The sequence below is a fragment of the Strix aluco genome, chromosome 11, assembly GCF_031877795.1.
Source record: "Strix aluco isolate bStrAlu1 chromosome 11, bStrAlu1.hap1, whole genome shotgun sequence".
Classification (NCBI taxonomy): domain Eukaryota; kingdom Metazoa; phylum Chordata; class Aves; order Strigiformes; family Strigidae; genus Strix; species Strix aluco.
Genome location: NC_133941.1, coordinates 9,220,974 through 9,247,067, shown reverse-complemented (window position 1 = coordinate 9,247,067; position 26,094 = coordinate 9,220,974). Strand labels below are relative to the sequence as shown.

General features: G+C 48.1%; 1 protein-coding gene across 11 annotated transcripts in view; it reads left to right on the top strand.

The window, feature by feature from the left end:
* Positions 1 to 4,271: 4,271 nt before the first annotated feature.
* FOXP1 (forkhead box P1) overlaps positions 4,272 to 26,094 on the top strand; it is a 390,108-nt gene continuing 368,285 nt past the window's right edge. For 8 of the 11 annotated variants that reach the window (XM_074836032.1, XM_074836035.1, XM_074836029.1 and 5 more), the window contains exon 1: positions 5,130 to 5,207. The gene's annotated coding sequence lies outside the window, so the exon portion shown is untranslated. Of the gene's footprint in view, positions 4,395 to 5,129; positions 5,208 to 5,632; positions 5,995 to 6,828; positions 7,238 to 26,094 lie in introns of those variants that run through there. The other 3 variants (XM_074836019.1, XM_074836020.1, XM_074836022.1) reach the window with 3 other exon arrangements.

Below are 26,094 nucleotides of genomic sequence, written 5' to 3'. Positions count from 1 at the left end.
TCCAGGAGATTGAGTTCATTTTCTATCTGACTGGGATAAATAATAAACAGGATTTTTTTTTTTTTTTTTTTTGCTGTTAAGGATTTTGTTACGTTATCTGTTTAAACATTCCGTTATGTTTTAGTAATGTGAATAATGATTATTCCTGTGCTTCTGAGCTCTCCCTCTTGGCTCAGGCACCGGAGGTTCAGGAGACACCTGGCATTGTTGACAGAGCGCTGAACTTGAACGCCTCTCACTGTGACAGGGCAAGCCCAAATATTTTGGGAAGAGTCCTTGTTATGTTACGACAGGGGTTGGTAGCACTGATGCTGGGGATGGGTTTTGCTCCAGTACTGGGCTGATGACTGCTTTATTACTGGAGGAACAGCGTGAACTTTGGCAGGCGGGTTGCTGTGAGGAAGGAGGATTGGACTTGGGCATTTCTTGTTTGTATGATGTGCTAAAGGTCTTCTAAAAGGTGGTGGGTCTCAAAAGAGGCCAGGAATAGGGAGACCCTGAAAGATGTTTTCCTGTGGGTGAGAAAGTGAAAAAATAAAGTTCTTTTGCAAGAGAATACAAATGTTTAGTGTAGTCCCTATCTGTAGACAAATACCTGGGGAAGAGCTTGTATTAAAATACCTTTTAAATTGTATTTTCCATCCCTGAAGGCGTTGTTTGCTTCCTGCAGCGTACATCTTCCTTCTTTTATTGGCCTCCTCTCCAGCCCTCTCCTGAAGTCAGGCTGCATCTTGGTAGTGCTTTGTGCATCTTCAGTACTGCACGAGTGTCCAGCTTGTGGTGTTTAATTGGTCATAGACTTTCAACAAGATTGGATGTCTTGTGGTGTTTGCCAATTCACGTACAGCATGTAATTATATTCAGGAAGCAATAGGAATTAAATTACATTAATTTCCATGAATATTCATTTAAGAATCTCTACCAAATTCAGGCAGATTAATAGTCCAACGCAAATACAATGGCTATTCATTGCCCCCACAGGAAAAGGAAATATATATTGGCTGGCAGCTCAGGACAAATGGAAATGTGCTATAGAAAAGTTATCTCTGGGTGGCTTCTGATACAGCAGCAGTTGGAGGGACACCACGAGTACAGAGGATTAGCGTGGGTATGGACGTGGGGACCCTTTCCCATCCGCTGAGGAACCCAGAGGAGTCTGGTGTGAATCCGAAACTCCTGTCTCTGCGCTACCAATACAAATCCAAAGCTACTCCGACTGCAGCGGAGCTCACAACAGAGTAAAACGCAGTTTATTTTGCGCCTGACTCCCGCTGCCCTGTGCATGAAGCCAGCCTCCAGCCCGTTCTCCCTGGATCACGCTGCTATGGGGCAGAACGACAATTTGTCTTCCTCCGGAGCAGCAGTAAGCGGGCTGTGCTGCTCACTGCCTCCTCTGCGCGGCCAGCCTGGCACCAGCCCTCGGCGTGGCTACAGGCCAGCCCCGTCCTGCCCGGCACCGGGGCTCGGTTCTGCTCCGGCTCGGCCTCTCAGCGCAGGCCAGGACACGGCTTCCATTGTGACCAGGAGAATCAAGAAATCCTGACAACAAAAGCAGACAAGGGGTGCGAATGCATTGGCGAAGCAGGCGTTGGAGTTTGCGATGCTGAAACAAAAACCCAACTTCTTTTTTTTTCATAGAGATGATATAAAACAATACTTAGTTTTTAAAATTATCTACATCTGGTTGTAGTCCTCATTTGGGAGGATGTATTTATATATTTCCTTTTGTCAGACAAGCCAACTTGAGACCTTAGCTGTGCCACATTAATTCTATCGTTTTGTGGGACTTCCCCAATTGGAGAACGGATCCTGCTTCCCCTAAAGCTGATGCAAGCGTTGCCAATAGCATTGGGCTCAGCCTTTAAGCGGGATGTTTATGCTTTTTAAAATTCCCCCTCATTGCCAAGTCAACCCTTCCCATCCTTAAAGTTATCTGAGCAAAAGAAACGTCTGGCATTTTTCATCTTGCACGCGTAGTGTGTGATGGGCAGAGCTGCATCTTCTGCTTTTCTGGAGGGCATCTACTGCCAAACTGATCTGATTTGCCCCGACTTTACACACAAAATGAGGGAATGCAGAGAGCAGCAATCACTGGCTTCCCCAGAACGGGCTTTGCTGCGAGATCCAGTATGAGGGTACCCGCAAGTTTGCCTGCGGAGCACCCTGAGAACATTGGGCTTATTTGAAACAAAGTCAGAAAATCACAAAACCAGGCTGTGAAACCAACATACATTTCTCTTTAATATGCCCACCAACTTTTTTGGGCAGTACATGGTATATATCCCAACTTTTCATGCCTGATGTAAAAGGTAGAATAATAGGCAAGTACCCGCATGGGCTTTGCACCTACACAGGAGCGCAAAGTGTCCCCGGAACCAGCCGTGCAGCCTGGTGATGTGCTCTGCAAAGCCTCATAAACCTGTGACTAAAGCGGAAAGGACTCCAAGGCCTGGCTCCTGGGACATCGGAGGTGTGGCATTACAGTAGGTTGGAAAACATCCTGACTTTAAAACAAGTAACACCTATAATTATGGAGGCGTCATCACCTTCATAATTTTTTTTTTTTTTTTTTTTTAGCTAACAAGCTGTAGTTGTAGCTTGTGTACACCCTTGCCAAAATCTGCCAAGCATTTGCTCTTGGGATGGTTGTGCTGGTGGTGGGAATATCAGGCATCTTTCTCCAGGCACTTGTAAAACAATACAGCAGTAAACAATTCAAGTACAATTAGCAGCTACATTGGCGGAGGGGGAGGGAGAAGTCCCACCGCTGGTATTGTCTGTGGAATTAATCATGTTTTACAGAGTTGATGTACTGGTTTAGATTTGCGAAGTTAAAAACAGGAGACAAGTTTCCAATAAACAAAGCTTATTCCAGGATGAAATGTAAAACAAATATTTTTTAGAACACGAAGGGGGAGGAGGGGAGCGTTTAAAAAAATGTTCTAATAGGTTCATCTCCTCCTTCTTCCTACTGAACGAAAAAATCTAAACAACAGAAGCTTAAGATGAGGGTAAAGCATTTCTTTTTACAGCTGGCGGTCCCTGGCAGTCGCACACATCCCGGTGTCACCCGCGGGACATTTGGGGGGGGGGGGGGGGCCGGCGCTCCCCCAACGGTCCGCGCAGGTGACTCCGAAAGCACGGCGCAACCACCACCTCCGCAAATGTTTATTCGCAGCGATCCCCCCCCCTCTTAATTATTTAAAATATAACGAATTAGGCATCAGTCCCTCGCCATTACTGTAATTGAGGGTGTTAATTGCCGCCGGAGCGGTTCCCCGCCGATGCCGCGCTATTGCCGAGAGGTGGCGCCGCGCTCCCGGCCCTGCTCGCCGGGGCCCTTCGGGGAGGCCGGGCCGGGGGGGGGCACACACGGGCCGGGGAGGGACGGGACGGGACGGGACGGGACGGGGGACGGGCTGGGCCCGGTGCGGGGCTGCACGGTTGTTCCTCCGCCCCTCCCCGCGGGAGCGGTTCGTGGCGCAGTATCACTGTTGAGGGGGGTTTAAAATCAGGTTCTTCCCCTCCCCGCCCCGCCGGGAGCTTTGTGTCCGTCCTGCGGGAAGCTAGAGGCGATCGCCAAAAACAACAACAAAAAAACCCAAAACAAAAACAAAACAAAGAGAAGGGAAGAAAATGGGGTTCTCGCAGGTCCCCGCGGGAGGAAGAAAAGAGGTTTTCACCCCACTCCCCACAACAAAGTCGGTCGCTCAGTAACTCCGCGGCCGGTCGCTAACTCCTGCCTTGCAGCGCCGGGCGCGGGGGGGCTCTGGCCCCGCGGGGCGCCCGCCGACGGCCACCACCCCGCTCCCGGCCCCGGCCCCGGCTCCTCTCGCCGCCGCGCTCCCGCCGGCAGGTCCCAGGATCCCGGGGGAAGAGCAGGATGTCGCCCGGCAGGACCCGCTCCCTCCCGCGCAACCTCCGCGCTCCCCGGCCGCCGCCGAGGGAGCCCCCGCGGCCGCCGGTTGTTCCTTCTCCGGGTCGAGGCCGCCAGTGATGTGAAACTTTCCGGGGCCGAGCGGCGGGGCTGCGGGGAACCGGGCGGTCCCGGCTCTCACCCCCCCCCCCCCCCCCCCCCCCGCCCCGTTCGACCTCTCCCCGCGGGCGCGGCCACCGGCCCCTCCACGGGAGCCCCGACAGCGCGGCCGGGAGCGCAGCCGCTCCGCGGAGCCGCTCCGCGCACCCACCGGGATGAGGACCCGCGGCCCTGGGCTGCGGCCGCCCCCGCGGAGCGGCGCCGCGCTCAGCCCTGGCCCTCGGGTCGGTCACTCCCGCTCAGCGGCCGGTGCGCGCCGCTGCGCACCCGCGCAGTGTTTCTAAGCAGTGTTTGCGCCAACACAGGCGTGCGCTGCGAGGGGGAGCGCAGGCAGCGCCTGCCTCGCCGCTCCACTCAGGTAAGGCGGGCTCCGCGGGCATCCGCGGAAGACTGGGTGAAGTCTCCCGCGTCCCCCCACAGCTACGCGGGCCCGACAGCCCCCCCAACCCCCCCGCCGCATGCCGGGGCCGCGGGGGGCGGCCACGGAAAAGTTGCTCGGGGGGGCGCGGCACTGCCCTCCGCCGACGGGGCGGCCCCGGCCCGCCTGCCCCCGCGCTGAACTCGCCCCGGCGGCGCGCAGGGGCGCGCAGCGCTGCTCCGCGCTCACTTTCGCTTCCCCGCGGGGCTGCCCCGCCTCCCCCGGCCCGCCCCCCCACCCCCCCCGCCGCCGTCCTCCGCGGAGCTCCGCGCCGGCGGAGCTTCCACCCCTCGCCCCCTCCCCTCCGCGCCGTCCCTCTCCCCGCGCTTTTATTTATTTTTTTTTTTATTATTATTTTTCCCTTGCACCGAGCCTTGTTTACCCAGCAGGTGGATGTGACGTCAGAGACTGACAACAGCAAAAAATAACAACATCTCCCTCCGCGGGGGTGTCGCGGGCCGCCCCCGGCCCGCCCGCGCGGGCGGCGGCGCGGAGCTGCGCGGGGCGGGGAGGGGGGGCGGCGGGGCGGCGGCGCGGGGCGGGGGCGCGGCGGGGCGGCGTGCGGGGCCCCGCGGGCGCGGCGCCGAGCGGAGGGCTCTATTGTTATTTACCGAGCGGCGGAGCACGCCGCCGCGCCGCCCGGGCTCGGCGTGCCGGAGGGACGGGAGGGAGGGGACGGGACGGAGAGGCAGCCCCGCGCCGCTCCGCGCCGGGGCCGCGCCGTGCTGGGCAGCGGCAGGCCGAGTCCTGCGGGTGAGTCCGGCGCCCCCCCGACACTTTCCCCGCTCCTCCGGGGCTGTTGCACTTTTCCCCCCGCCGGGCCCACGTGCCCGCCCCCCCCCCTCCCACCCCCCTCCGCGACCGGCGCGGTAGCGGCGTGGGGGGGGTGGGGGACACACACGCAGCGGTGCGCGGGTGCGGACCCCCCCCTCCCCCCGGGCTGCGGAGCTGCCCGCACCCCCTACCCGCCCACTTTGAAAACTTCCCCCCCCCCCGCCCCGCGCGCACCCTCCGCGGAGAGTGGGATGCGGCGCCTCCTGCCCCCCTCCCCTTCCCCCCCCCCCCCGCGCTCTTTCCTCGTTTGTTCCGCCGGGTCCCCCCGCGCCGCCGCGCAAGGGGCGCGCACGCCCCAACTTCAGCACTCGGGGCAAGAAGTTGCGGCGGGTCCGCGCCCCCTCCCCCGACCCCCCACCACCCCCGCGCCGGGCCCGGCTGACCCTTTCCGCCGGCACCTGTTGCAGCTTTCCGCCCGCGCAGCCTCTTCCGCAGGCGCGGAACTCTGCTCCGCGCATCCTCCCCCACCCCGTCTCCCTGCGCCCATCCCCCCCCCCCCCCCTTTTTTTTTTTGAGACGAAGTGTTTGAATAAACATCCGCGCCTCCCCATCCCGGCGCAACTTCTCGCTGCGCGGGTGCGGACCGCGCATCCCTCACGTGTGTGTGCGTGTGTGTGTGTGCGCGCGTGCCCTCCGCGTGCGGAGCCTCGGGACGGAGCCGCGGTTCGCTGCGCGCCGCGGAGCCGGGGGCGGCCGCCGGCGCCCGGTAAGTAGGGCTGCGCCGCGCTGCGCCCCTCGCACCTGCCGCTCCGCGCAGCTCCGCGCAACCCGCTCCCCCCGGGCAGCGGGAAGGTGCGCGCTGCAGGCGGCGTCCGAGCGGCGTGTCCGCGCCTCTCTCCTCCTTCCCCCCGCCCCGCGAGTTGTGTGGTTTTTGTCCCCCCCCCCCCCCCCCCGAAAAAAAACCCCGAAGTAAAGCCCAGCGGCGGGGCGCGGGCAGGGCTGCGCGGGGCGCAGCGGCAGCCCCCCGCCCCCCCCCCCCCCTCGCGTCGCGCAACTATTAATTAATTATCCGGCGGCCCCGGCGCGGAGAGCATCGCCCGGCTGGCTGCGGAGCGCCTCGATTTTAGCGAGTCTTCCTCCTGCCGCTTCGCTGTAATGATTTTAATTGCGTGTTTTTTTGCTTTGAGTGAACTAAACCGAGTGAGATTACTTTTATTTTTTTTTTCTTTTTTTCCCCTCTCCTTTCCCCCCCAAGGCTGGCGGCAGCCGCGCTCAGCCCTCCCCTACCTCCCCGAGGTCTCTGCCGCCTGCCAGCGCTCTCAGAGCCGCTTCTCTAGAGAAGCTGGAGCCCAACTTCTGTGCTCAGAAGTTTAAGGTTTCATTTTTAGTAACTGTTCTTTGAGTGAGTAATGTACGTGTACTGCTTGTAGCGTGTCTACGCAGTGTAGCTTGCTGATTTCTAGGGTGCTGGATGGTTCTAAATATTAAAACAATTCTCTGAACTGTGTTTCCTTTCCATATAGTTTTTCTAAACTTGCGTTTTACCTGCTTTGATCAAATGTTGATGTCACTAATGACAGCTTCTTTAATTAGACAAAGTTTCAAGAATGTCGTCGAAGAAAGTTGCTGCTTGTGCTGTTAATCCATGGTTTGCTTTAATATTTTGTCGGAGGGGGAATAGGCATTTCACTCGATTTAGTAGTATTTTTACAGTTTCTGTTACTGCTGAGAAGCTCCTACTTTCTGTAAGTTTGAGAGAGCCTGAAATAATTCAAGTTCTCAGAGAAGCAAGTGTAGGCAAGGAGGTACCGTGCATCTTTGCAACCCGATTTGGGGGAAGAACGGGAAATCAGGGCTACTGGTTTCAATTTCTCTCCTCTGAATCTTTTCCCCTGCACATTTTATTTGAACTATCTCACAACCATATTGAATGGACCAGGGCACTGGGGGAGGAAGCTCTGCACTAGTTACCATTCAAAAGGTGTCGGCTAAAATCTCATTGCAAAAAGGTATTGTAGCTTTAACATCTTGCATTGGCAGCATTCTTCCCCCTTAGTCTTTGGATTAGTCATTGTATGAGAGACAGAAAAAAAAAATCACTTTTTTTTTTTTTTTTCTGGAAAAAGTAAAGTAAACAGCCTCCAACAAGTGAACCTTGACAACCCAGATTAAGGAAGGCAGGAGAGATCAAACAAAGCTGCTGCTGGGCTGTTGTCAGGAGCTGCCTCACTGAAAGCTCTGGACTATTCGATCAGGCAGCAAGGCTATATGTTCACTTATGCAGAAATGGACCATTACAAATGCTGATTTTTTGTTGTGAAACCAAAGGATAACTTTGAGAAAAATAACTATTTCAAACAAGGCTTTCTGTTGTTTATGATTTTGATCGCAAAGTTAGGTTTTTGTGCATGGGCTGGGTTTTGGGTTTGGTTTTTTTTTTTTTTTTATTTTGACTGATAGTGGTTTGGAGTGCATTGTATACACTTTCAGAGAGACTTAGGATTTGATTTTATTTGTGCTGTCTAGAGCTGCAGAGAAGAAGGCGTTTCAATAGTGTAATGTTGAAAACCGTAAAAGTTCTGTGGAATTCAGCTTTTATTTCTGGATCTCTGAATTGTAAGGAAACATGGATTTTTTTTTTTTTTTCTCTCTCTCTGTGTAAATGCTGTGCTGATGTGTAATAGAGGAGTTTGGTGGTGATTAAGCGTTGTATGTTGTATGACTGCGTTCCTAGAGTTTAGAAGACGGCTAATATCTTTGCTTCAAACCTATTACCAACCAGTCAGGATGGCACCTTATTTTTGATACGCCAGGATTTTTGCAAAACTGTGTGTAACTTGTCTTCATGGCTGTATTAGAGAGACTCTGTTACTGTGTGGTTTTTTAGTAGAAATAGTAGTAAAGAGTATGAACATGATACTTGATTTTACTTCAATAAACATTTAGGATTTAACTATTAATCAAACTTAACCAGTGGGAGTTAGGTTATTTTTGTTGCTTGACAGTTTCATGTTTGTATTCAAACACTTCACTGCAAACTCTACGGGTATGCCCCCTCTTTTATTTCTTTAAAGTATTCCAAAACAATGGAAATACCTATTTAAAAAAAAATCTGAGGGAAAGGCTGTTACCCTAATGTATATTAATCAGGAGGCAGACCAAGTGCACATCTACTGAAGAATTAAGAAATCCAAAACCTTTTTGCATAAGTATTTCTTTAATTAGCAGTGCAGATCACACAATAAGTACTTTATACTTTTTATAAGGTAAGGTTTCATAACCATCCTGCATAACTTATTATAAAGCCTGTAGATTTTTATGGTATATACTTTAATTAGACAATAAAAAGTATGTGTGTTAAACATGCACATGTATGCTATTAAGCCGTTTGGGTAATGTGTAATGTTTTTTAACATCTATAAACATTTTCTGCTTAAATCGGTTCCACCGGTAATCGTAATGCAGCTAGTTTTTGTACTGCTAGGAGAAGGAGCAGGAAAGTTGAGCAGAGAATTATGTATTGGACGTTATTGCACAGCATGTGCTGCAATATGCTTTTCTCTTGGAGTGGATCACCTTTTTTTAAGAGCTAAAATTTGCATTATCATCCTTGGTATGATATACTGTAAACATTTGTAACTCCAGAATTATTCCTGTTTCATGGCATTGTAAAAATTAGGAAAAAGGCTGGTAGTAAAAAGGCAAATTTATGGAATGCAGCTTAACGTTTAGTATTCGTGCTGCTTGTGGTCATTTATATTGAGAGATTGAACTGGATAATGTAATTCCTTTTATGAAATATCTGTTGAGCATGTATTTGTATATCAAATGAAATAACACATGCACACACATATGTAGGATATGTATGTAAAATATAGTTATTTCTGCAAGGCTGTCCGGTTATTTATAGGGCATAATGATACTTCTGTCATCCTAAATTTTCTCCGAGAAGCTTTAATAAATTTAAATAGATTATATGCTGTCAGAAAATAGTATAAATTTTGTTTACGATTCACTTGCTTTAAGGTACTTATACTAAAGAAGCTCATTTAACCCCAAGACTGAGGAGCATTAAGTGGTGAGAGGAGTCTGCTGAAGAGCTGCTACTGCCCTTTGCTCTTGTGATAATCTTAAATTACTACAATTTAATTGCAACTTCAAGGCACTGAGCTGAAATATTTTTATGCGTGTGAGACAGGGCTGAGGAGGGTGTAGTGAGGTTTTCGCAGGTAGCTGGATTTCTCTGCGGAGGCGCAGCATTTGTTCAGGCCTTTCCTGCCTTTCGGAGTGCATCCAGCCCAGCATCGTGTGCGTGCATGGCCAGGGTGCCCCGGAGGGAGCTTTGCCGGGGGGCTTCCACCTCGGTGGGAGCAGGATTGGGCCCTGCAGTAGTCAGGCAGCTTGGGTGCACGAGCGTTTTGTTTGCTGTTCGTATCTAAGCTTACGTTTGAATGAAATAGCGCATTGTAATTATTCCTCAAATGAGCCTTGCTATCCACTTGCTTCCCGGAGCTTTTCCCTGCGTGTCTGCGCTGGGGAGGCAGGGTGGGAAGGGGCTGGTGGCTGGAGACAAGGACCAGGGGGTGGTTGGCAGTGCGGGGGGCATGGGTGGCACCCTGCTCTGAAAACACAGCCCGCCGGCTCATGGCTATGGCACGGCCCCCACGTCCCTGAAGGCGAGTTTGGGGTGCCGTCGGCCGCCCTGGCTGTGCAGAGCCCGATCCAGAGCACACTGGCATCAGCCAGGGCTTCTGCTGATGTCGCTGCCTTTGGGTTTGGCTTTTGGTCTGTGTCACTAACTCGTATCGCTGAAACTTTTACTTTTTCTTCCCCACCCCCCCCCACGTATAGTAGCATGTTTTCACACCCGGTGAGCGGTTCAGCAGAGATATGATGTGGAATAGGAGCCAGAAAGCATTTGCTAAGTGGAATTTATAAACGTTGTGCACTAGAGATCAGCAGCATCTTTGCGACTGTTCTTAGAGGTCCTGGCAACCAAACTTTACAGAAATGCTTAGAAAGGTATGGCCGGGCTCGGAGTCCCTGACTTCATGCCTTTGAGGACACGCGTAAGTGCTTGGCCGTGCTAAAGCACAGCGGTGTTTGAATCGTGAGTTTGATTGTTTTTCTGTTGGCCAAATCCTTGTAAAATGTCTCGTTGCAATAAGAAACAAAAAAGATCTTGTGTTTGCTAGAACTGCTTGCTTTTGCGCTGACAAAAATGCGGCTCGCAGCCTGCTGCTCTCACAAACTACCGTGCCGTCTGTTTCCCACAGCTCGCGGTGTGTTGGGAATTGCAGCTACCGTAGGTAACAAGGTGATGCCAGGGTATATAGGGGGGAAAGAAGTAGGATGAAATAAATCATGCAGTCGTTAGAGGAAAAACTTAATTGTGGGAACTCTGTAGTCTTTTAATTTAAAAAGAAAATAATTATATTTCGGGCTGTAGAAGAATCAGCTGTTCTATTTTTAGTTGATCAGATATTTGTTGGTTGGGATGTCTGGAGTGTTTTAACATGTGCTCTTTTTTCTTACTTCAGCACTGGAGCTACCAAGTCAGAGAAGCTGCGGGCTCTGTTCGCGTGCAGTCTTCTTTGCAAACATGCTCTAGGGTTTTGTCTTTCTATTCTCCTGGCACCGATCTCTTCCATGCATGCAAGCGAACAGGCTTATGTCTAATGGCTGTTTGTATGTGGCAAGTGTCCAGAATAATCTTGATAACTTTTTGTTCAGCGCCATCCTGAAAATGAAGATGGTATTCTATGGAAAATGAGCGAAGAGAAGAGCATGGACAAAATCAATTTCTCTCCAAGAAGCATCTGGTACCTGAAGAGGACTAAATAATTTTTCTCCTCTCGTTGACCCTCCCTGTGCTGTTTTTAAAACATCTCCATTTTAGTGCCTTGAAATTGCAATTAAGTTGTAGTAATTTAAGATTATTGCGAGAGTGCAAAGGGCAGTAGAAGCTCTTTAGAAGTCTCATCTCAACACTTAATGCTACCCAGTCAGGGGGTTAAATGAGTTTCCTCGATGTGAGTACTTAAAGTAACTAAATCGTAAACAAAATTTATGCTATATTCTGACAACTAATAATCTATTTAAATTACATTAAAGTATGTGTGTGAAAATTTAATTAAAGACAGAAATACTGTCAAGCCCTGTAAATATCTTGACAGATCTACTGAAATGGAACCTATATCGTAAAATATTTACATATATCTGATAGGGTACAGTGTTTCTGGGAGTGCTATTCTGAAACTCATTGCGGGTTTTTTTCCTCCCCAGTTTCCTGTTCAATTGCAATGGTCTCGGAAAGCAACACAAATAAATACCCAGAATGTTTTATTCGGATGATTCTCCAGTGTATTGTTTATTGCTAATCGCTCTCTCTGTACAATACTTGTCACTGTTGTGTTTTTATTAGAAGTGCCTATTTCCTCAGAAAGTTCGTTTAGCACTGCTGTTAATTCAGAGGCGTGCTGAGAGTGCAGGCTCCTTCTGCAGCGGGATGATGTGTAGTATTTGCAGTGTGGCAGCGCTGGATGTGCAATCTGTAAGTCAACCTTCTTCTGAATGTCTGGCCCAGAGCACGGTGCTGCAGGGTCTCTTGCACTGTTGTGACCGTTGATTTAATTGATTTTTCTGGTAGAAAGAGCTCATGACCTTTTTTTTTTCCAAATTCTTGCAATATATATGGAAGCATTTTCCGGAGTGCTGGTATGTGCACTCGCTGCGCAGGACCCTTCTTGCTGGTGTGACCGCAGTGCATCTCCTTTGTGGTACGTGGTCCAGACTCCTTTCAAGATGAGGAACGTTTTGCCCTGGATAACACTGGGTCTGACTGAAACTTCAGCTGGAATTTGGTCCTTCTTAAAACCCATCCACTGCGGTTCTGCATGTGGCTAGAGGCGGGAGATTTTCGGGGAAGGTGCGGGATGAGCTGTGCTTGTTCATCACCTGGTCATGGCTGGGGCAAACTCCTAGCTCTCCTTGGCTGGGGTGTACACCCCTGGAGCCACAGGGTTGCAGGAGGAGGAGGGTGAGGATTTGGGCATGGAGTGAAGGGTGGGGTGGGAGCATGGTGCTGGGGAGCCCGGGCTGGGCTGGGCACTCGGGTGCTGAGCACCGCCAGCCCGACAGAAGGTGGCACAGTTCGGCAGGTTGGCTGGAGCCTCTAATGGCATCGTTAGTTTTCCCCTCTTCACCAGACATTTCCTTTCATGTTGGATCTGAGTTTTAGCTGTACTTCCCGATCAGTCTTGTCATCTTGTTGCTAACAATTAGGGTCAAGTGTCTTTCCTTGGGCTCTCCGCAGTCTTCGTGGTGGTGTCCCTCCCCCAGCTCCTAGCCTAAGCTGTTTGTTCATTAATTAGTAGATCGGGCATATTAACACATCAGTAAACTGGAGTAGTCAGACTTCCCAAGGCATCTCGGGAAACCCTCTCCGGTTTTATGTGACCGGACGTGCACTATTGCTGATTTAGATAGCGGAGCCGATGATGCCAAAGTGTTGTTAAGAGAGAGATAAATAGAGAGAGCCCAGCAGTAAGCAGAATGTCATGTCTCTATTAAAAAGCTTGTGATAAAGGAAGATAAAATGGTGAGGGGGGATTGCTGGTGTGTTCAGAGCTGCTGCTAAACATCTGATCACAAAAATCGATGCCGAATTCCCCTTCCTGCAAAACACTTGCCCGCAGAATTAATGTCTGAGCCTGGGTTTGATTGCAGCAAGCGGTGGAGCCCTGAAAGGACTTTTGTTCTTGCCAAAAAGGCGGCTGGGGGTTCTCTGGGATTCGGGAGCTGTCTGAGCCGGGATTCAAACATCCCTCCCCGGTTCCCTTTGAAGTGGCTGCCCGTCTTCTGCAGCGACACGGTCTTCCCGGGATGCTGATGAAGTTGTTCCAGGCTCGCGCCAGGGCTTGTTGCTCTGTGCTGTCTTGTACCTTGATTTCCCTGACGCCGTGGCCACCTGCATTTCTGTTGGCTCCTGTCTGGAGGTTATTCATGGCAGAATAAAAACGATGCAGGTTTTTGTATATTTGAGTTGTCTTCTCGGCCGGGTGCAGGGGTTGTACTGCAGAAGTGAAAAATGTAACAGATTATAAAGAAATGAGTGGTCGCAGCAGACGAGAGGGGAGCGATATTAATTTTACTGGTTCTGTAATGAAACATGCAATAACGTTAAATCATTGCAGCCTTGTTTGCTGAAAGGATGTTAATTGTTCCGTTAAGAAGGATTAAGTAATTAACTGATACTTCTTTAGGAACCAGTGTCAGTTTTAAAAAGCATCTTCCTAGTGTTGCACAGGGAATGCGAAGCTTACGTTTCTTTCTGCTACTGGAGAGCTGGAAGGTGAGCATGAGTGGGACACCTCTTCCCAAGAAACTTCTGGGAATGCCAAGGGAGCAGAAGTAATGTTTTTTTCTTGCAACAAAAATGTGCTGTTCTAATAGTCTTTTGATTGCAAGGTTGTCTTTTATGACTCTTGTCAGCTGGGCTCGTTGCAAGCCTTGTTTCAGGAGTAGTCTGTTTGGGATTAAGAAGTTAAAACCTTGAAGCGTTCGTCCTGGTGCTTGCATTTTTATATTTTTATTAATAATAGCTTTTATGTTGTAATAGTAAGCTTGCAGACAGTGAGTCATGAATTCTATCTTCCATGAACCTCGTGACAAATTTTTGTTAGCTGGTCAGGCAGCTCACTTAGCTCGTCCAGCCCAGTTCCCACGTTTTATACTTGAGCTGGAAAGAAAAATTCCATGAAAATCAGTGGTGTAAATCCTGCTTTCCTTCTCTAGCAGAAATCCCCTTAAAAGCAGTGGCAGTGCAGGGGGCCATGGAGCATCATGGAGCAGCTCCTGGCGTTGGGCTCTTTGGAGGACGTTGAAGCCGGATTTGGGGCAGGATGCGGCCGGCAAGGCTTTTGACGTTGGCTGATGCTCAGTGAGGTCAAAAGTGCGTTTTGGAGAGGGTGTGCATGCAGATGGAGGAGCAGGTGGGCAGAGGAGAACAATGACAATATTTTTCACTGTTTCATTTTTGAAGGATCACATTGAAGCCCCTGGACGGTGCGAGGCGCAGGGGCTGGGGAAGCATCTGTGTTAGCGCTTCTGCATCCTGTGCTCCCGAGCTCGCTGCCTTTCTTCCAGGGCTTGATCTGTTTTTTTGCCTCAACGGAGATCGCAGAATTTGGCATCAACCTCATCGAATTGCTGCCGTTTCTCATATAAGGGCCCCGACTTGTAATATTGCAGTTAGTGATACTGAAACTATACCCAAACCAAAATTTTCTCTGAGTGATATGAATTCTGCTGGGCAAATAGCATAATACAGTGGCACCAATTGCATTAGTATTGATACTTTCTGCTTTCGTAACTGCTCTACTTCTCAAATAGGGCTCCTTCAGACAGTATCATGCAAACTCTGTTGATCAGTGTACTGTAAATTACTCCTCCCCCTTGAGTGAATGTCATAAATAGGTGTATTTCTGGGTGTAGTATATAAAATAGCCAGATTTTGCTTTGGTTATGTGGCCTAAGCTCCAGGTACCTCTGTTGAAATCACAGGAGCTTACTTGGGTGGACTGAGTTTAAAAAACCATAAATTTAAAAAAATCAGTTTGGCTCAGAGAATAAAATCTTCATGCATGTAACATATAATAAGAATCTATCTGGATGTTTGTACGGAACATCATAGCCTATATCTACCTTGGCAGATTTAAAGGAGAGATTTTTCTCAGTAAGTTTTTTAGTAGTAATAATGTATTAACAACTTCAGTAATTTATTTTAATCAGAGAGTTTTGTTAGTTTTAAATGATCTGCCTGTGCATCGATGTTCAGATAATGTAGGTTAGGTTTGTAAAGCTCCTGAGTTGTATGTTTGTAAATGTGAAAATGTATGTTTCAGTGTAAATTACTTGATACTTATAAGGCTTTGAAAGAGGAATGTCCAAAGTATGCAGCATAATTATTGTTTGTACAAGTATTTTAGAGTTATTCTCCGGCTAACCCATCTGAGTTTTCTGGAGGCCAGTAGTGTAAAGAAAGGTGGTCTTATTCAGGAAACCTTTCTGATCTGTCATTTCAGTTACAGGATTTAACTGAGAATGGCAGAAACTCATCTTGGTATATTTTAGCTGATGTCGTACTGTGTACATTTGTTCTGATTTTTTTTTTTTTCTTCACTGCTATAAAAGCAGTATCTACAGCACTTAAAAATACTGTTTCATAAAAGTTGAAATGGAACATTGCCTGTGAATTAAACTAAAATATCTTAAGCCTATCCAGCATATTCCTAGCGTTAAACAGTCAGAGAAGACTAGATAGTTCCTATTTATTTTTCAGATTGGCTGGAATATGGTCTTTCTGGAAAAGGGACGTCGGACGGTTGAAGGGGAAATCTGATTTTTCAGTGAATGCTTTATATTTGCTGAGGAATTCTGATTGTGCAGAGGTGTGTTGCATGGAAATGGAAATTTATAACTAGGATTTTTAGGGATTGTGATAGATGCCATTAAATAGAAGCACACTCATAGAGAGGTAAACTAGTAAATCTGAACAAACTGAAAAATAGCTATAGGCGTCTGTCTCTGTTATCAAACTTGCTGCATAAGCCAGAGTTTATGCACTGTGATAATGCTAATGACCAGCAGAGCCAATGATGCATGACTGGAGGAAATCAGTGGTATAATCGGAGAAAGTTATCAGGTTTTTGTCATTAAATATTAGTGATAAATAATACACTTCATTTTGAGTAGATAGGACGTATTTAATTCTGATGTGGAGAGTTTCAATTTAATAAGGGGCATTGCTGAGTAAAATGATAATCTTTTGTAATTTAAAAGGAAAAATAAAAATGCATTTGTTTCAGCATAATCTCCTGGCAGACGCCGTCCACTGCTGTTTGTCTTCACTGGTGTCTGATAGTGAGGAATATCTTCGCAGCTATTTGAGATGGCTGTTTATAGCAGGGTGTTTTATCTAAGTTACTAGTTCCTGCAACACAGAACTAATTACATGAGACCAGAATCAAAGGGGATCTGTTTAGTGTAGGCTAAGTATCTTCTTTCATTTTCTGCTTAAAAGTGTGAATATTGTAGCAAATCTAAACTGTGTGCTCCATGCATTGGCTCCCCTAGAAAACAATTCGCCTGTCCAGGCAGTAACACAAGGGAAGGGACGAGGACAAAAGATACAGATTAATTAGATCTCATTTTGTAAGTTATCTTTTAAGTCAGTGGGAGAACAAGGAAGAGAAGTATAGCTTAAACTGAAGTAAGAGGGATATTAATAGTCTCTATAAAGGACAGTTTGCACCAGGAAAAAAAAAAAATCTGGTTGGCTTTTTTTAGCGAAACAGGCTAACACCCAGTGTAAATCTGTGTCATTAACTGAGGCAGTGCGTGATTTTTAGAGCGTCGCTTTTCCTCTTGTGAGCCTTTGCCTGCGGAGGCTTGTCCCCTGGGCTAGAAGCAGATGCAGTACAGGATCTACCTTGGGGAGACGTCGCTTGCCAGCTGCAGGACCTCTGCCTGGGTCAGCCCACCGCCCCGTTTAAGCAGATACCACCAGTTTTGCCCAACGAGTGGCTTTGTAACGTGGCCAGGATCTTCCCACCGCCCCTCGGAGTCGTGCTCGAACGCAGAATCTCAGCTCGAGTTTCCAGAATTAGATGGCACAGTGAGTAAACACAGCGTACTTGCCAGTTCTCACATCCTCTTTTGCAGCGAGTATTGCAGCAAATCCTGCAGGTTTGACTCATCTCCGAAGTTCTTCACTGATTTGAAGCAGATCTTGTCTGCCTTATAAGAAAGAGCTGGAAGTCTGGCTGCAGCTCCTGAGCACACAGTCCTTCTGTACGTGAGTGCAGTATGCTTGAGTTGGCCTCTGCATAAACTTGGGCAGCTCTGAGTAACTTTAGCTGGAGTTATGTGCCTGTATCTAAGGGTAAAATTTGGCCTGCAGTCATCCTTTATTGAAAGCTTTATGGAAATACTTTTGTTCTCACTACACACAAATATTTACATTCTGGTGGGAAGATTTTTTTTCCCCTTCATTTCTTTGTTGTTCTTTTTTCCTGCTCTATGCTATAAGCACGAGGAGGGGGTGGAAGATATTATGCATAATGCCCTGTCAGTTTAGAAATAATATTCAGGTTTTCAACTTGTATTTCTCATAGGTCCAAAAGAAAAAAAAATAATCTGCCAGTATTGAAAACACTGTCTACTCGTCTGATTGCAGTGAGCCGTCCAGGGTAGGACGGGGATTCTGCTTAATGCTGTGGGTAAATTAGAACGGGAAGGGCCTACAGAGCAGAAAACTTTTCTGGGTAAATAGAAGTAGTGTCAGGTGCAGCCCCCATTTTAAGAACAGCATGTCTTAATGTTTCTGTTCATCGTCATTGAATCACCTCCGCATGTCAACCTCTGCCTGGTGGATGCTCTCAGCAGATTGAGGAGGAGGACACATTGCTCTGCAAGTGCATTACAATGGTCCACACGTGTGCCGTGACTCAAGCGTGCTCACAACTTCATGACACGTATTGAATGAGAATTGTTTCCTTGGAAAGCCTTTATCTCCTTTGCTTTTTTCTGAGATGAAAGCTGACACTGCTTTCATAGACTATTTGACAGTGTGCTTGGTGCTGTATAGAATGAGGGCTTGGTTCGCGTTGGAGCTAAGTAGATTCAGGAGGCAGCTGCTGTGGTGACAGATCTGCCTGCTTGTCCCTGGATGCTTCCCATCGTGTCCTCTGCGCCTTCAGCTGGCTCCGCCTGACCACGAGGTGAGACCATGCAGGAAGCTAGACCAGCAGAAAACTTAACTTAAGCAAGAAAAAGTGTTTTCTGCCAGTTGAGCATCCTCACTGGGCTCTTTGGAGGTCAGAGGAGGGACCGAGGGGGTCAGGGCCACCACCTTGATAGACCTCTGGTTTCTTTTGGTGGCTTCACTGCAATGTGAAACCTGGGCAGAAGGCTTTGTGTGTGGACCTGCTCTTCTCCCCCTGGGCAGAGGAGTCCTCCTTGCCCAGGTACCCTCAGGCATGCTCCCAGCAGTGCCTGCTGATGAGACCACCCCGCCAAAGCTAATGCAAGTACAGGTTTTCATTTAATTGTAATTTAATGGTGCTCCCTAAGTGCCAGGTACTAAAGTCGTTAACGTGCACGTACTGAAAAGCCTGGCATCATGTTCTCTTTGGGCTTTCTTCTTCCCTGTTAGCAGTAGATGATGAGCTGGTCCAGAGGCTGGATATCTTTGATAAGGGCACTGAGAGATATCCAGGTTACTAGTTGCTTTGTTGCTTGTTTTTGTACTACTTATCTGTGTGATAAGCAAATACAGCTGCACATAAAATTTGGATAAAACTGCGTCCAGCCTGCTAGCTAACTTTTGAGTTAAAGAACAGCAGTTGATAAGAAAATAGATGGCCAGAGCTCAGCCGCATCACACGGGTTTACACCAAAAAGGGTCTGACCCGTAGCCTCTGTTCACTCAGCACTGTGTGAGATGTACACGTTGGGTACGTTGTGGTGCGAAGGCAGCCGGGCAGCGCGGCTGCTGGCGTTTGTCCGTGCAGGGACAGCCATGCGCAGAGCCGCTGGCTCCGTCTGCGGCCGGGCCGCCTGCGAACCCAGGTGTTGGCATGGATGGTCGTTAGCGTGGCGTGGGGCTCGCTCAGGCTTATATTGGGGGTTTGAGTAAAGTTTTAAATACGGTTTATGCTTTTATTGCTTCTGAAATGGGTGCAGGTGCATGTTAGCAGGAAGTGAAACTGGAGGAGCCCTGAGGGAGCCTCGCTCGAGCTGTGCCAGGCAGGTACAGCCTACGAGTGTTATCACCTTACTGATAATCTGGCATGGTGTCGGCATTCACACGTGTCACGGGGATCATGGGGGTGAAGTCATGCCGCAGTTTGGCAGGGACCTAATTGCTCTACCAGGTGATACGGGCAGGCTGTGTGCTTGGGGCTGGTCTCCATGCCCATGCTGGGGCATCTTCTCGCTTGGCTGTCCCCACGCATCGAGGGAGGGGACCAGGAGAGTGCTTTGAGGGGGTTAGCACCACAGAGCGGCATTGTGGGGTGTCCCTGACTTTATCCAAGCCTTGCTGCGTAACCGGCATCTCCTGATGAGGTGGGGTGAGGCTGGTCCGTGCCCCATGTGTTTTCCTTCAGAGCCAATGGATAATTTTGAGGAAGGCTGAAAACGGAAATGTTGGTGATGTGAGGACAGACTGGGTGGCTGCTGGATGGGGCTGCACCCACGCAGCTGTGCTGGAGGAGTCTGGCTGCGGCGTGCCTGGGGAAGCGAGACCCAGACAAGACCAGCACCCGGCTGCCCACCCTGGGGCCTCCCTGGTGTTGCAAAGTTGTCTGCGTTCTTCAGCTGACGGCCTGTCAACTACCCGTTTTTTGCATTGTCTTGTTGAGGAATTTGAATGTGCAGTCTGTGAAGTGAGGCATCAAAGCGTTAACCCTCACTTTTAATTATTACCTTTAGTTTTGGAAAGGAGTAGCAGTCAGAATAAAATACTTTGTAAGAATAAAATGCTTATCGTTCACCTTTTCCTCCTCCTTGGTTTGTGCCTAGCTTGAGTTGCCAGGTCTCCCCAGGGATGTGTGATGTGCAGGCAAGCAGAACCGCAGTCCTGGACCGCTCCTGTCCTCACCCTGTCTCTTCACCGAGTGCTGAGGTTTCATATTCTGCATGTGCAATTATACATACTCCTAAATATTGCTCACCTCGTGTTAGGGTTATTCACTGTTTATTCTTAGGTGTCAACACCACACCTGATTGGAGCTTTAACTGCTCTCCATGCTCCTACATTTTTCCCTCTCCTCCAGGACCAGTTGGAGGGTTTGTTGAAGGGAAGGCCCAAGGCAGCACAGTGCTACCTGGGTATGGTCTGTCCTGCTTTCCAGGCTGCACACACAGCGAGTGCCTGGAAAAATGTCCCTACAAGTCATTACAAATTAAGCATCGCAGACAGAAGCAGAGATGAAGCTCTGTGAGGAGATCTGTGACTTGATCCAAGAATTATGTGATGTGCAAAGATGGAGAGAAAAGCAAACTTCTCATCCAAGACGTGGAGGCTGTGGTGCTCCTGCCCCAGGGTGCTCCGGTGCAGCCGTCTGAAGGCTGCTGAGATCTCCACCGTCCCACCCGTGCTCCAGCCAGTGCCTGTCGCTGTAGTGACACAGCCAGGAAACCCCATGCAAGCCCTGGTTGTCGTTGAAGTTGCCTGTGGTTGCTGGCAGCTGAAGCTGGTGCTATAAAGCAGTGAATTTCCCAGTAACTAGCTAGCAAGAAAATACTGTGGATCTGCATGTATTCCCCACACCGGGATATGCCATGTTTGTTACCATGAAGGTAAGTGAGGTAGACCCCATTTTCTCCAGTATGGCGGAACACTTTTTATGAGTGCACTCAATTTTACTCCATTTTTCACAGCAGGCCAGCAGCAGAACCTCTGAAGGTGTAGCTGTGATGACAGCTAGTGCTGCAAGGACACCACAGAGCTTGTGGGTTAGAGGAGTTTTGATAGGTGACTTAGAGCTCTGCTGTGCCATGATGGCAGCAGGTCTCTGCCCACCCACCCCGTGTACTGTGATGGTGTGACTGCATCGTGGTGGAGAGTTACTTCGTGATAACCCATCAATGAATGAAGTGCTCTCTGGAGACCCTGAGCACCCTGCCTCTCAGTCCTTGGGGACTCTGTGTGCACTGTATGCCACTGAGTATGTCTGTTACATGAGTGGGAACGTGCAGGAGGAGGCTGAGACTTCTGAATGGCAAAAATTAGTCTGAGGAGGAGAAATTAATAGGAGAAGGCAAATGCAGAAATCCTGCATTCACACGGCTCGTTATCCAAACCTGCCGTCATGGCAAAGAAATGGGAGGAACCTCCACTGGCAGCTGGGATGTTCGATGCTAACAGTGTAGGCTACATCTTCCAGCCTGCTCTGAAAAAAAAATAAATTAGGCAGTGGTTGATTACCTCTTGGTTTTAAATAAGTGTAGTATTGAGCGCAAATTAAAAACAACCTTGAAACTGTGCAGATTCATAAAACTGTACACTGGGATTTTAAAAATTACCTCCATTGGAATCCTGGAAGCATCTGTTACATAATTAATGCACTTAAAAATATATTCTATTTATGATTAATCCAGGACTGTAGTGTGTGCTAGTTAAATGTCTGGATCCCAGGGTGCAATGCGAGGAAAGAAATGCAGTTGTAATCTATTTGACGGTTATAGGAAAGGACATTTGCTACAAATAAATACATTTTCCTTAGTCTTTTTATTTGTCAGGGCCAAGCTTATGTCTGTTGTGCTGAGTTTGTTGACTGGTAAATGTTTTGAGATTTATGCTGATAATTCTGTAGATCTACTGGAAAAAATAACTCAAGAATAATTAGGGAGATTGACCATACAGTAATGTACCACATGTGTGACAGCATTACTGGGTTGATGATCTTGGGTATGGTATATGCAATTAAAAGTGCTAAGGCTCAGTACCGTGAAGCTTTTCAAACACTCTGAGATACACAAATGCTTTAGGGGATGCATGTTTCCCAAAGGATAACTTGCCAAAGTTACTGGATGCCTTGGGTCTCCTCTCCAGAGAAGTATTTCAGGCTGAGACCTCCTGGGTGAGAGTGGTGGAGTAGGCACAGCAAGCACAAGTACAACTTGACAAACCTCATCCTGCACAGATTTTTTTTTTTTTTTTTTTAATCAGGAGGCTCTATAGCCTTATTTTTTTGGAGGCTTTTGAGTTGGCATTCAGCCACCAGGTCCTAGGACAGTTTGAGGCATCGCATTTCCGCTGACAGATTTTTCTCTCTGTCCTCTGTTTCTGTTCCCTTTTTTTTGTGTCCCCTTTCATCTGACCCCTGTCTTGTCAGGTTGGTGCAGGATCACGTCGTGTAAAACCCTATTCTTTTTCCATCTTATTTTCGTTACTGTTTTGTAAGAGTCTGCAAGCTGCTATGATTGTCAGTCGTCCTGTTGTATTCCAGGGTGGCGGTCCCATGTTGTGGTGGGCTGTGGGGGGCTGTGAGTCCTGTATTTTCCAGCCCGTCTCTGGCTGGCTGAGCATCCCGGCTGCAGCGGCAAGAGCTGCATGGTGCCGTGGAAACCTATAAATATGCACCTTTCCAAATGATTATTTTTTTAAGTGAACAATGGTCATGTGAGTTGGCTCAGGGAGCATTTTGAGATTGAGTACTGCAGGTCCCATGGCACCTGGTCTATCCTGTATTGCTGCTGGGTTATTAGAAAGGTTACCCATATTGTAACCATATGTGCTCTTCGATGTACCTGCCTGCCTTGCTGTCAGCGGCGTGCCAAGGCACGGCACAGTGTGGAGGCTGGCACCTCTACCTGTTGGGCTCTGCCTTAGTGCTCTAGACCTGCAGTGGAGACAAGATAGGGGTGGGGAGGGGAAAACAGTTGTCTCCCACTTGCCTTTGATGTCTCCATGCCGGGCCGTGTGGTCTTTTGGCACTGTACCTGGTACGGATGCTGGGGGCATCATTGCAGATTGCCCGTTGCAGAGACGTGCAGCGTGTACAGCAGCCTGACTCTGCTCCGGCGCCTGCTCCCCGAGGCTGTCTGCATACTGGAAGCAAGTTACTAATGAACTCAGCTTTCCACTTACTATCGGTTGTCTTAAATTGTTTCTGCACTTCAGAGTCCCTGACGTCCCTTCAAAATGTAATGAGGGAGGAATGAGCCTGGTTTTGTGAAAGACGGGAGACGCTGTAGCCTGTCTCGAGAAAACTCTTGCCCATGGACTGTGCTCTTGGCTCTTCCTTGCCATTAATCTCGATGGAAACATTACTTCTGACTTCTCTCACTGTATAATGCAAGCCCTTGTTACCTTTGCTGTATAAAAGCGTACTCAGCATGGGCTTTTCCTGTAGTCCTGAAGAGAGATGGATGTTGAGATACGTGTGTGCCAGACTGTATTTCTAGCAAATTTGGACTAAAAAAAAAAATTGATTACTATTGCTAACTTAATTTTCTGCAAACTAAAGAGCCCCAAAGAGAAACCCACTTCAAAAGCTCTTTGTTTCTTTTTTTTTTTTTTAAAACAAAGGATATGTTCTAGCTGTATTTCAGTGGTCTAGGGTTTCAGCCACTTTCTTTGATACCGATTTGTGTGAAAGCAGTTGTGTCAGACAGAAGGAAATGATAAAATCTATGAATTAAGGCAAAGGATGAGAAGGGCAGTGGGTAGCATGAAATGGAGATGTGTTCGGATCTTATGAGCAGACCCCAGTTCCTCTGCTCATTACGGGCCAGGTCGGTGATGTTTGGCAAGTTTAATGGATTGGGGTGGGTGGCTGATAAAAACAAAGAATAAGATTTTAGGGAAAAGCAGAATCTTGTGACTACAGTAGTGCAAGTTTATTTTTAGAACTTGATTGCATTTGAGTCGCTAGCATTAGAAAAACTTTTTAGCTCACATTATACTGTGATTTTCTTTATTTTATTTTTAAAGTGGAAATTTTGCAAGCTGACGTTTTGCAGCATGCGTAGTACGATTTGGCTGACAGCATTGTCTGGCAAAAGAAATAACCAAATTATTATTCAGTCATGGGTTTTTAACAGCCGCAAAGCAAGTGGATGTTAACTAAATGATGCAATTTATTCCCTTCCTGCTTATTGCCAGCTTGCCTATTACAGAGAGACTGCCAGCTTTAAATAAGTGGTACCCAGATGGTAGTCGCATGACGCCCACTTGGTTACAGAGCCTAAGCAGGGAATAACTCGGCAGCCACTACAAGCTGTGGGTCAATTGAGGGGGAATGCCTGTTGCTTCACAGTTTTGCATATGTAAATCTGTTAATGTTATGTCAGTATTGTGCGGTCTAAACACAAGCATTGCCTTTCTCTGGGGCCCAGATGAACTTGGATCGCCGCCCAGTTAATGAGGAGCCGAGTGCGGAGCGGCAGTCGGAGGCTGCCGCCGCCGTTTGCTTCCTCGGCGTGAACTCGCCGCATCCCGGATGCTCTTCCCCGGCACCGCTGCCTGGGGCCGGCCAGGCCAGCCAGAGCGATGGGGCGAATGGCCCCTCTATTTTTAGCCCCGGCACGGAAGAGGGTTGGCTTGGCCCGGCTGACGTTTTCTTTCTGTCTGCCACACTTCTGCGCTCGCCTTCATCGACTGCAGATGTGGCGCGCAGCCGCCTCCGAGAAGTCATGAACTGTGTCGTCTGCGCCCTTTAACAGCCAACATCTGCTGTGGCTGCCTGATGGAAGCGGCATGGAAACAATTTTGGGGAGAGCGCTGAAGTTTGGCCCTACAGACGATTACTTTATATTAATTGCATCGAGATAGTTACCGTACGAGTCGGGTTTGAAGCCGATCCCCTCCCCTTTTTATTATTGTTTTAAAAGCAGTAGTTAAAATTGTTTGACATGGGAATGCTTTTTATTGTTGATCATTTCTGGTTCTGAAAAGTTTATTACAATGGGTGAAAACAACAACCAAAAAAACCCATAAAAAGCTGGGGCTGTAATGTGCTTAAAGGCTAAAAAAGTACCAATAGTGTTGATTTAACCAAAGAAAATGTTCCTGGAGGTATTGTAAATTTTATGTGCCAGATGAAAAGCATTAAGTGTGTTATTTTTCACGAAGGAAAAACATTCTGATTTTAACCATTTTGTAAATTATATTAATGCCGTAATACGGCTTAAAAAGTCTTGGGCCTGTTCCAGGAGCGCTCGCCCCGTGAGCAGGTCCCACAGGGATGCGGGTCAGGGGCCCTGCCTGGAACAGGGTTGGGTGCAGCGGCTTGACAGGCAGAAATCTCTCTTTTTGGGTAAAGTGCTCTGTTGTTGCTTTATTTTTCCTTTTCTTCTTTTTTGGAAGTTGCAAGTGAGCATTTTAAATGCAGCAAGAGTAAAACTGAGGGAGAAAATAAGCTGCTTTGGAATGTAGCAGAAAGCTGAGATGCTTCAGTATTTTATCTTTATTTTGCTAATTATTTGTCATGGAGATCTGAGTTGATTCCCTGAGATTTCTTTTAAGCCTCTTAAGAGTAATTTTTTTGGCTAATGGTAATTTTCCTCTGCTTGATGTTCCCCGGCCAGAGTGTTGCGGTGCTGCTTGCTGGCATGGCTGGAGAAATAAGCTCTGGGTTCAGAATGTGGACTGGCAAGGGGAAAAAGTGATGAGGAAAACCAGAGGCCCTGTAAGTGCCATAGGGATTGTGTGGACGGTTTATAACTTGGAGGCAAGTCTGTCATCCCCCATCGCTTGGGCTGGGATGGGAATTTGTCCAGCAATTGCCCTTTTTGATGGAAAATTAGTTAGCAGTTGTTGAAGGGCCTGTAGCAAATTCTTACACAATAAAGGTAAATCAAGCTAGGCATTGGTTTATATGTGATTTTTTTCAGTTCCCTATATTAGCGTGAGAACTATAGCTTACCCTACTGAAAACTTAATTAGGCAAACAGAATGCTATGTTAGCAGACACTTACAAACCCAATGTGCTCAGGACTAGATTCAAATAAGTTAATAAGAGTTATATTAGGTGTTTCTAATGGTACTTTCCATTTTTAAAAATAAATGCTGTCTTTGGTAATAAGCCACCCATACCTTTTTGTGTAATAGTTTAATTGAAAGGCTTGATTGTGTCCATTTAGTCACAGAGGATCCCTTCTGCTGTGCGGTATGTTAACGCAAGTCTCTTTGTACCCCTTATATTTGGATGTGTGATGTAAAGCCCCTATAGGAGAAAACAAATGAGAGAAGGAAATAGTCTGTGTGGAGTACACTCAGAAGAGCCAACAGACATGAGCAGAATGAATCTTCAGAGTTAGTGTGGGTGTAGGGGTGCATGCATGTTTGTATGTA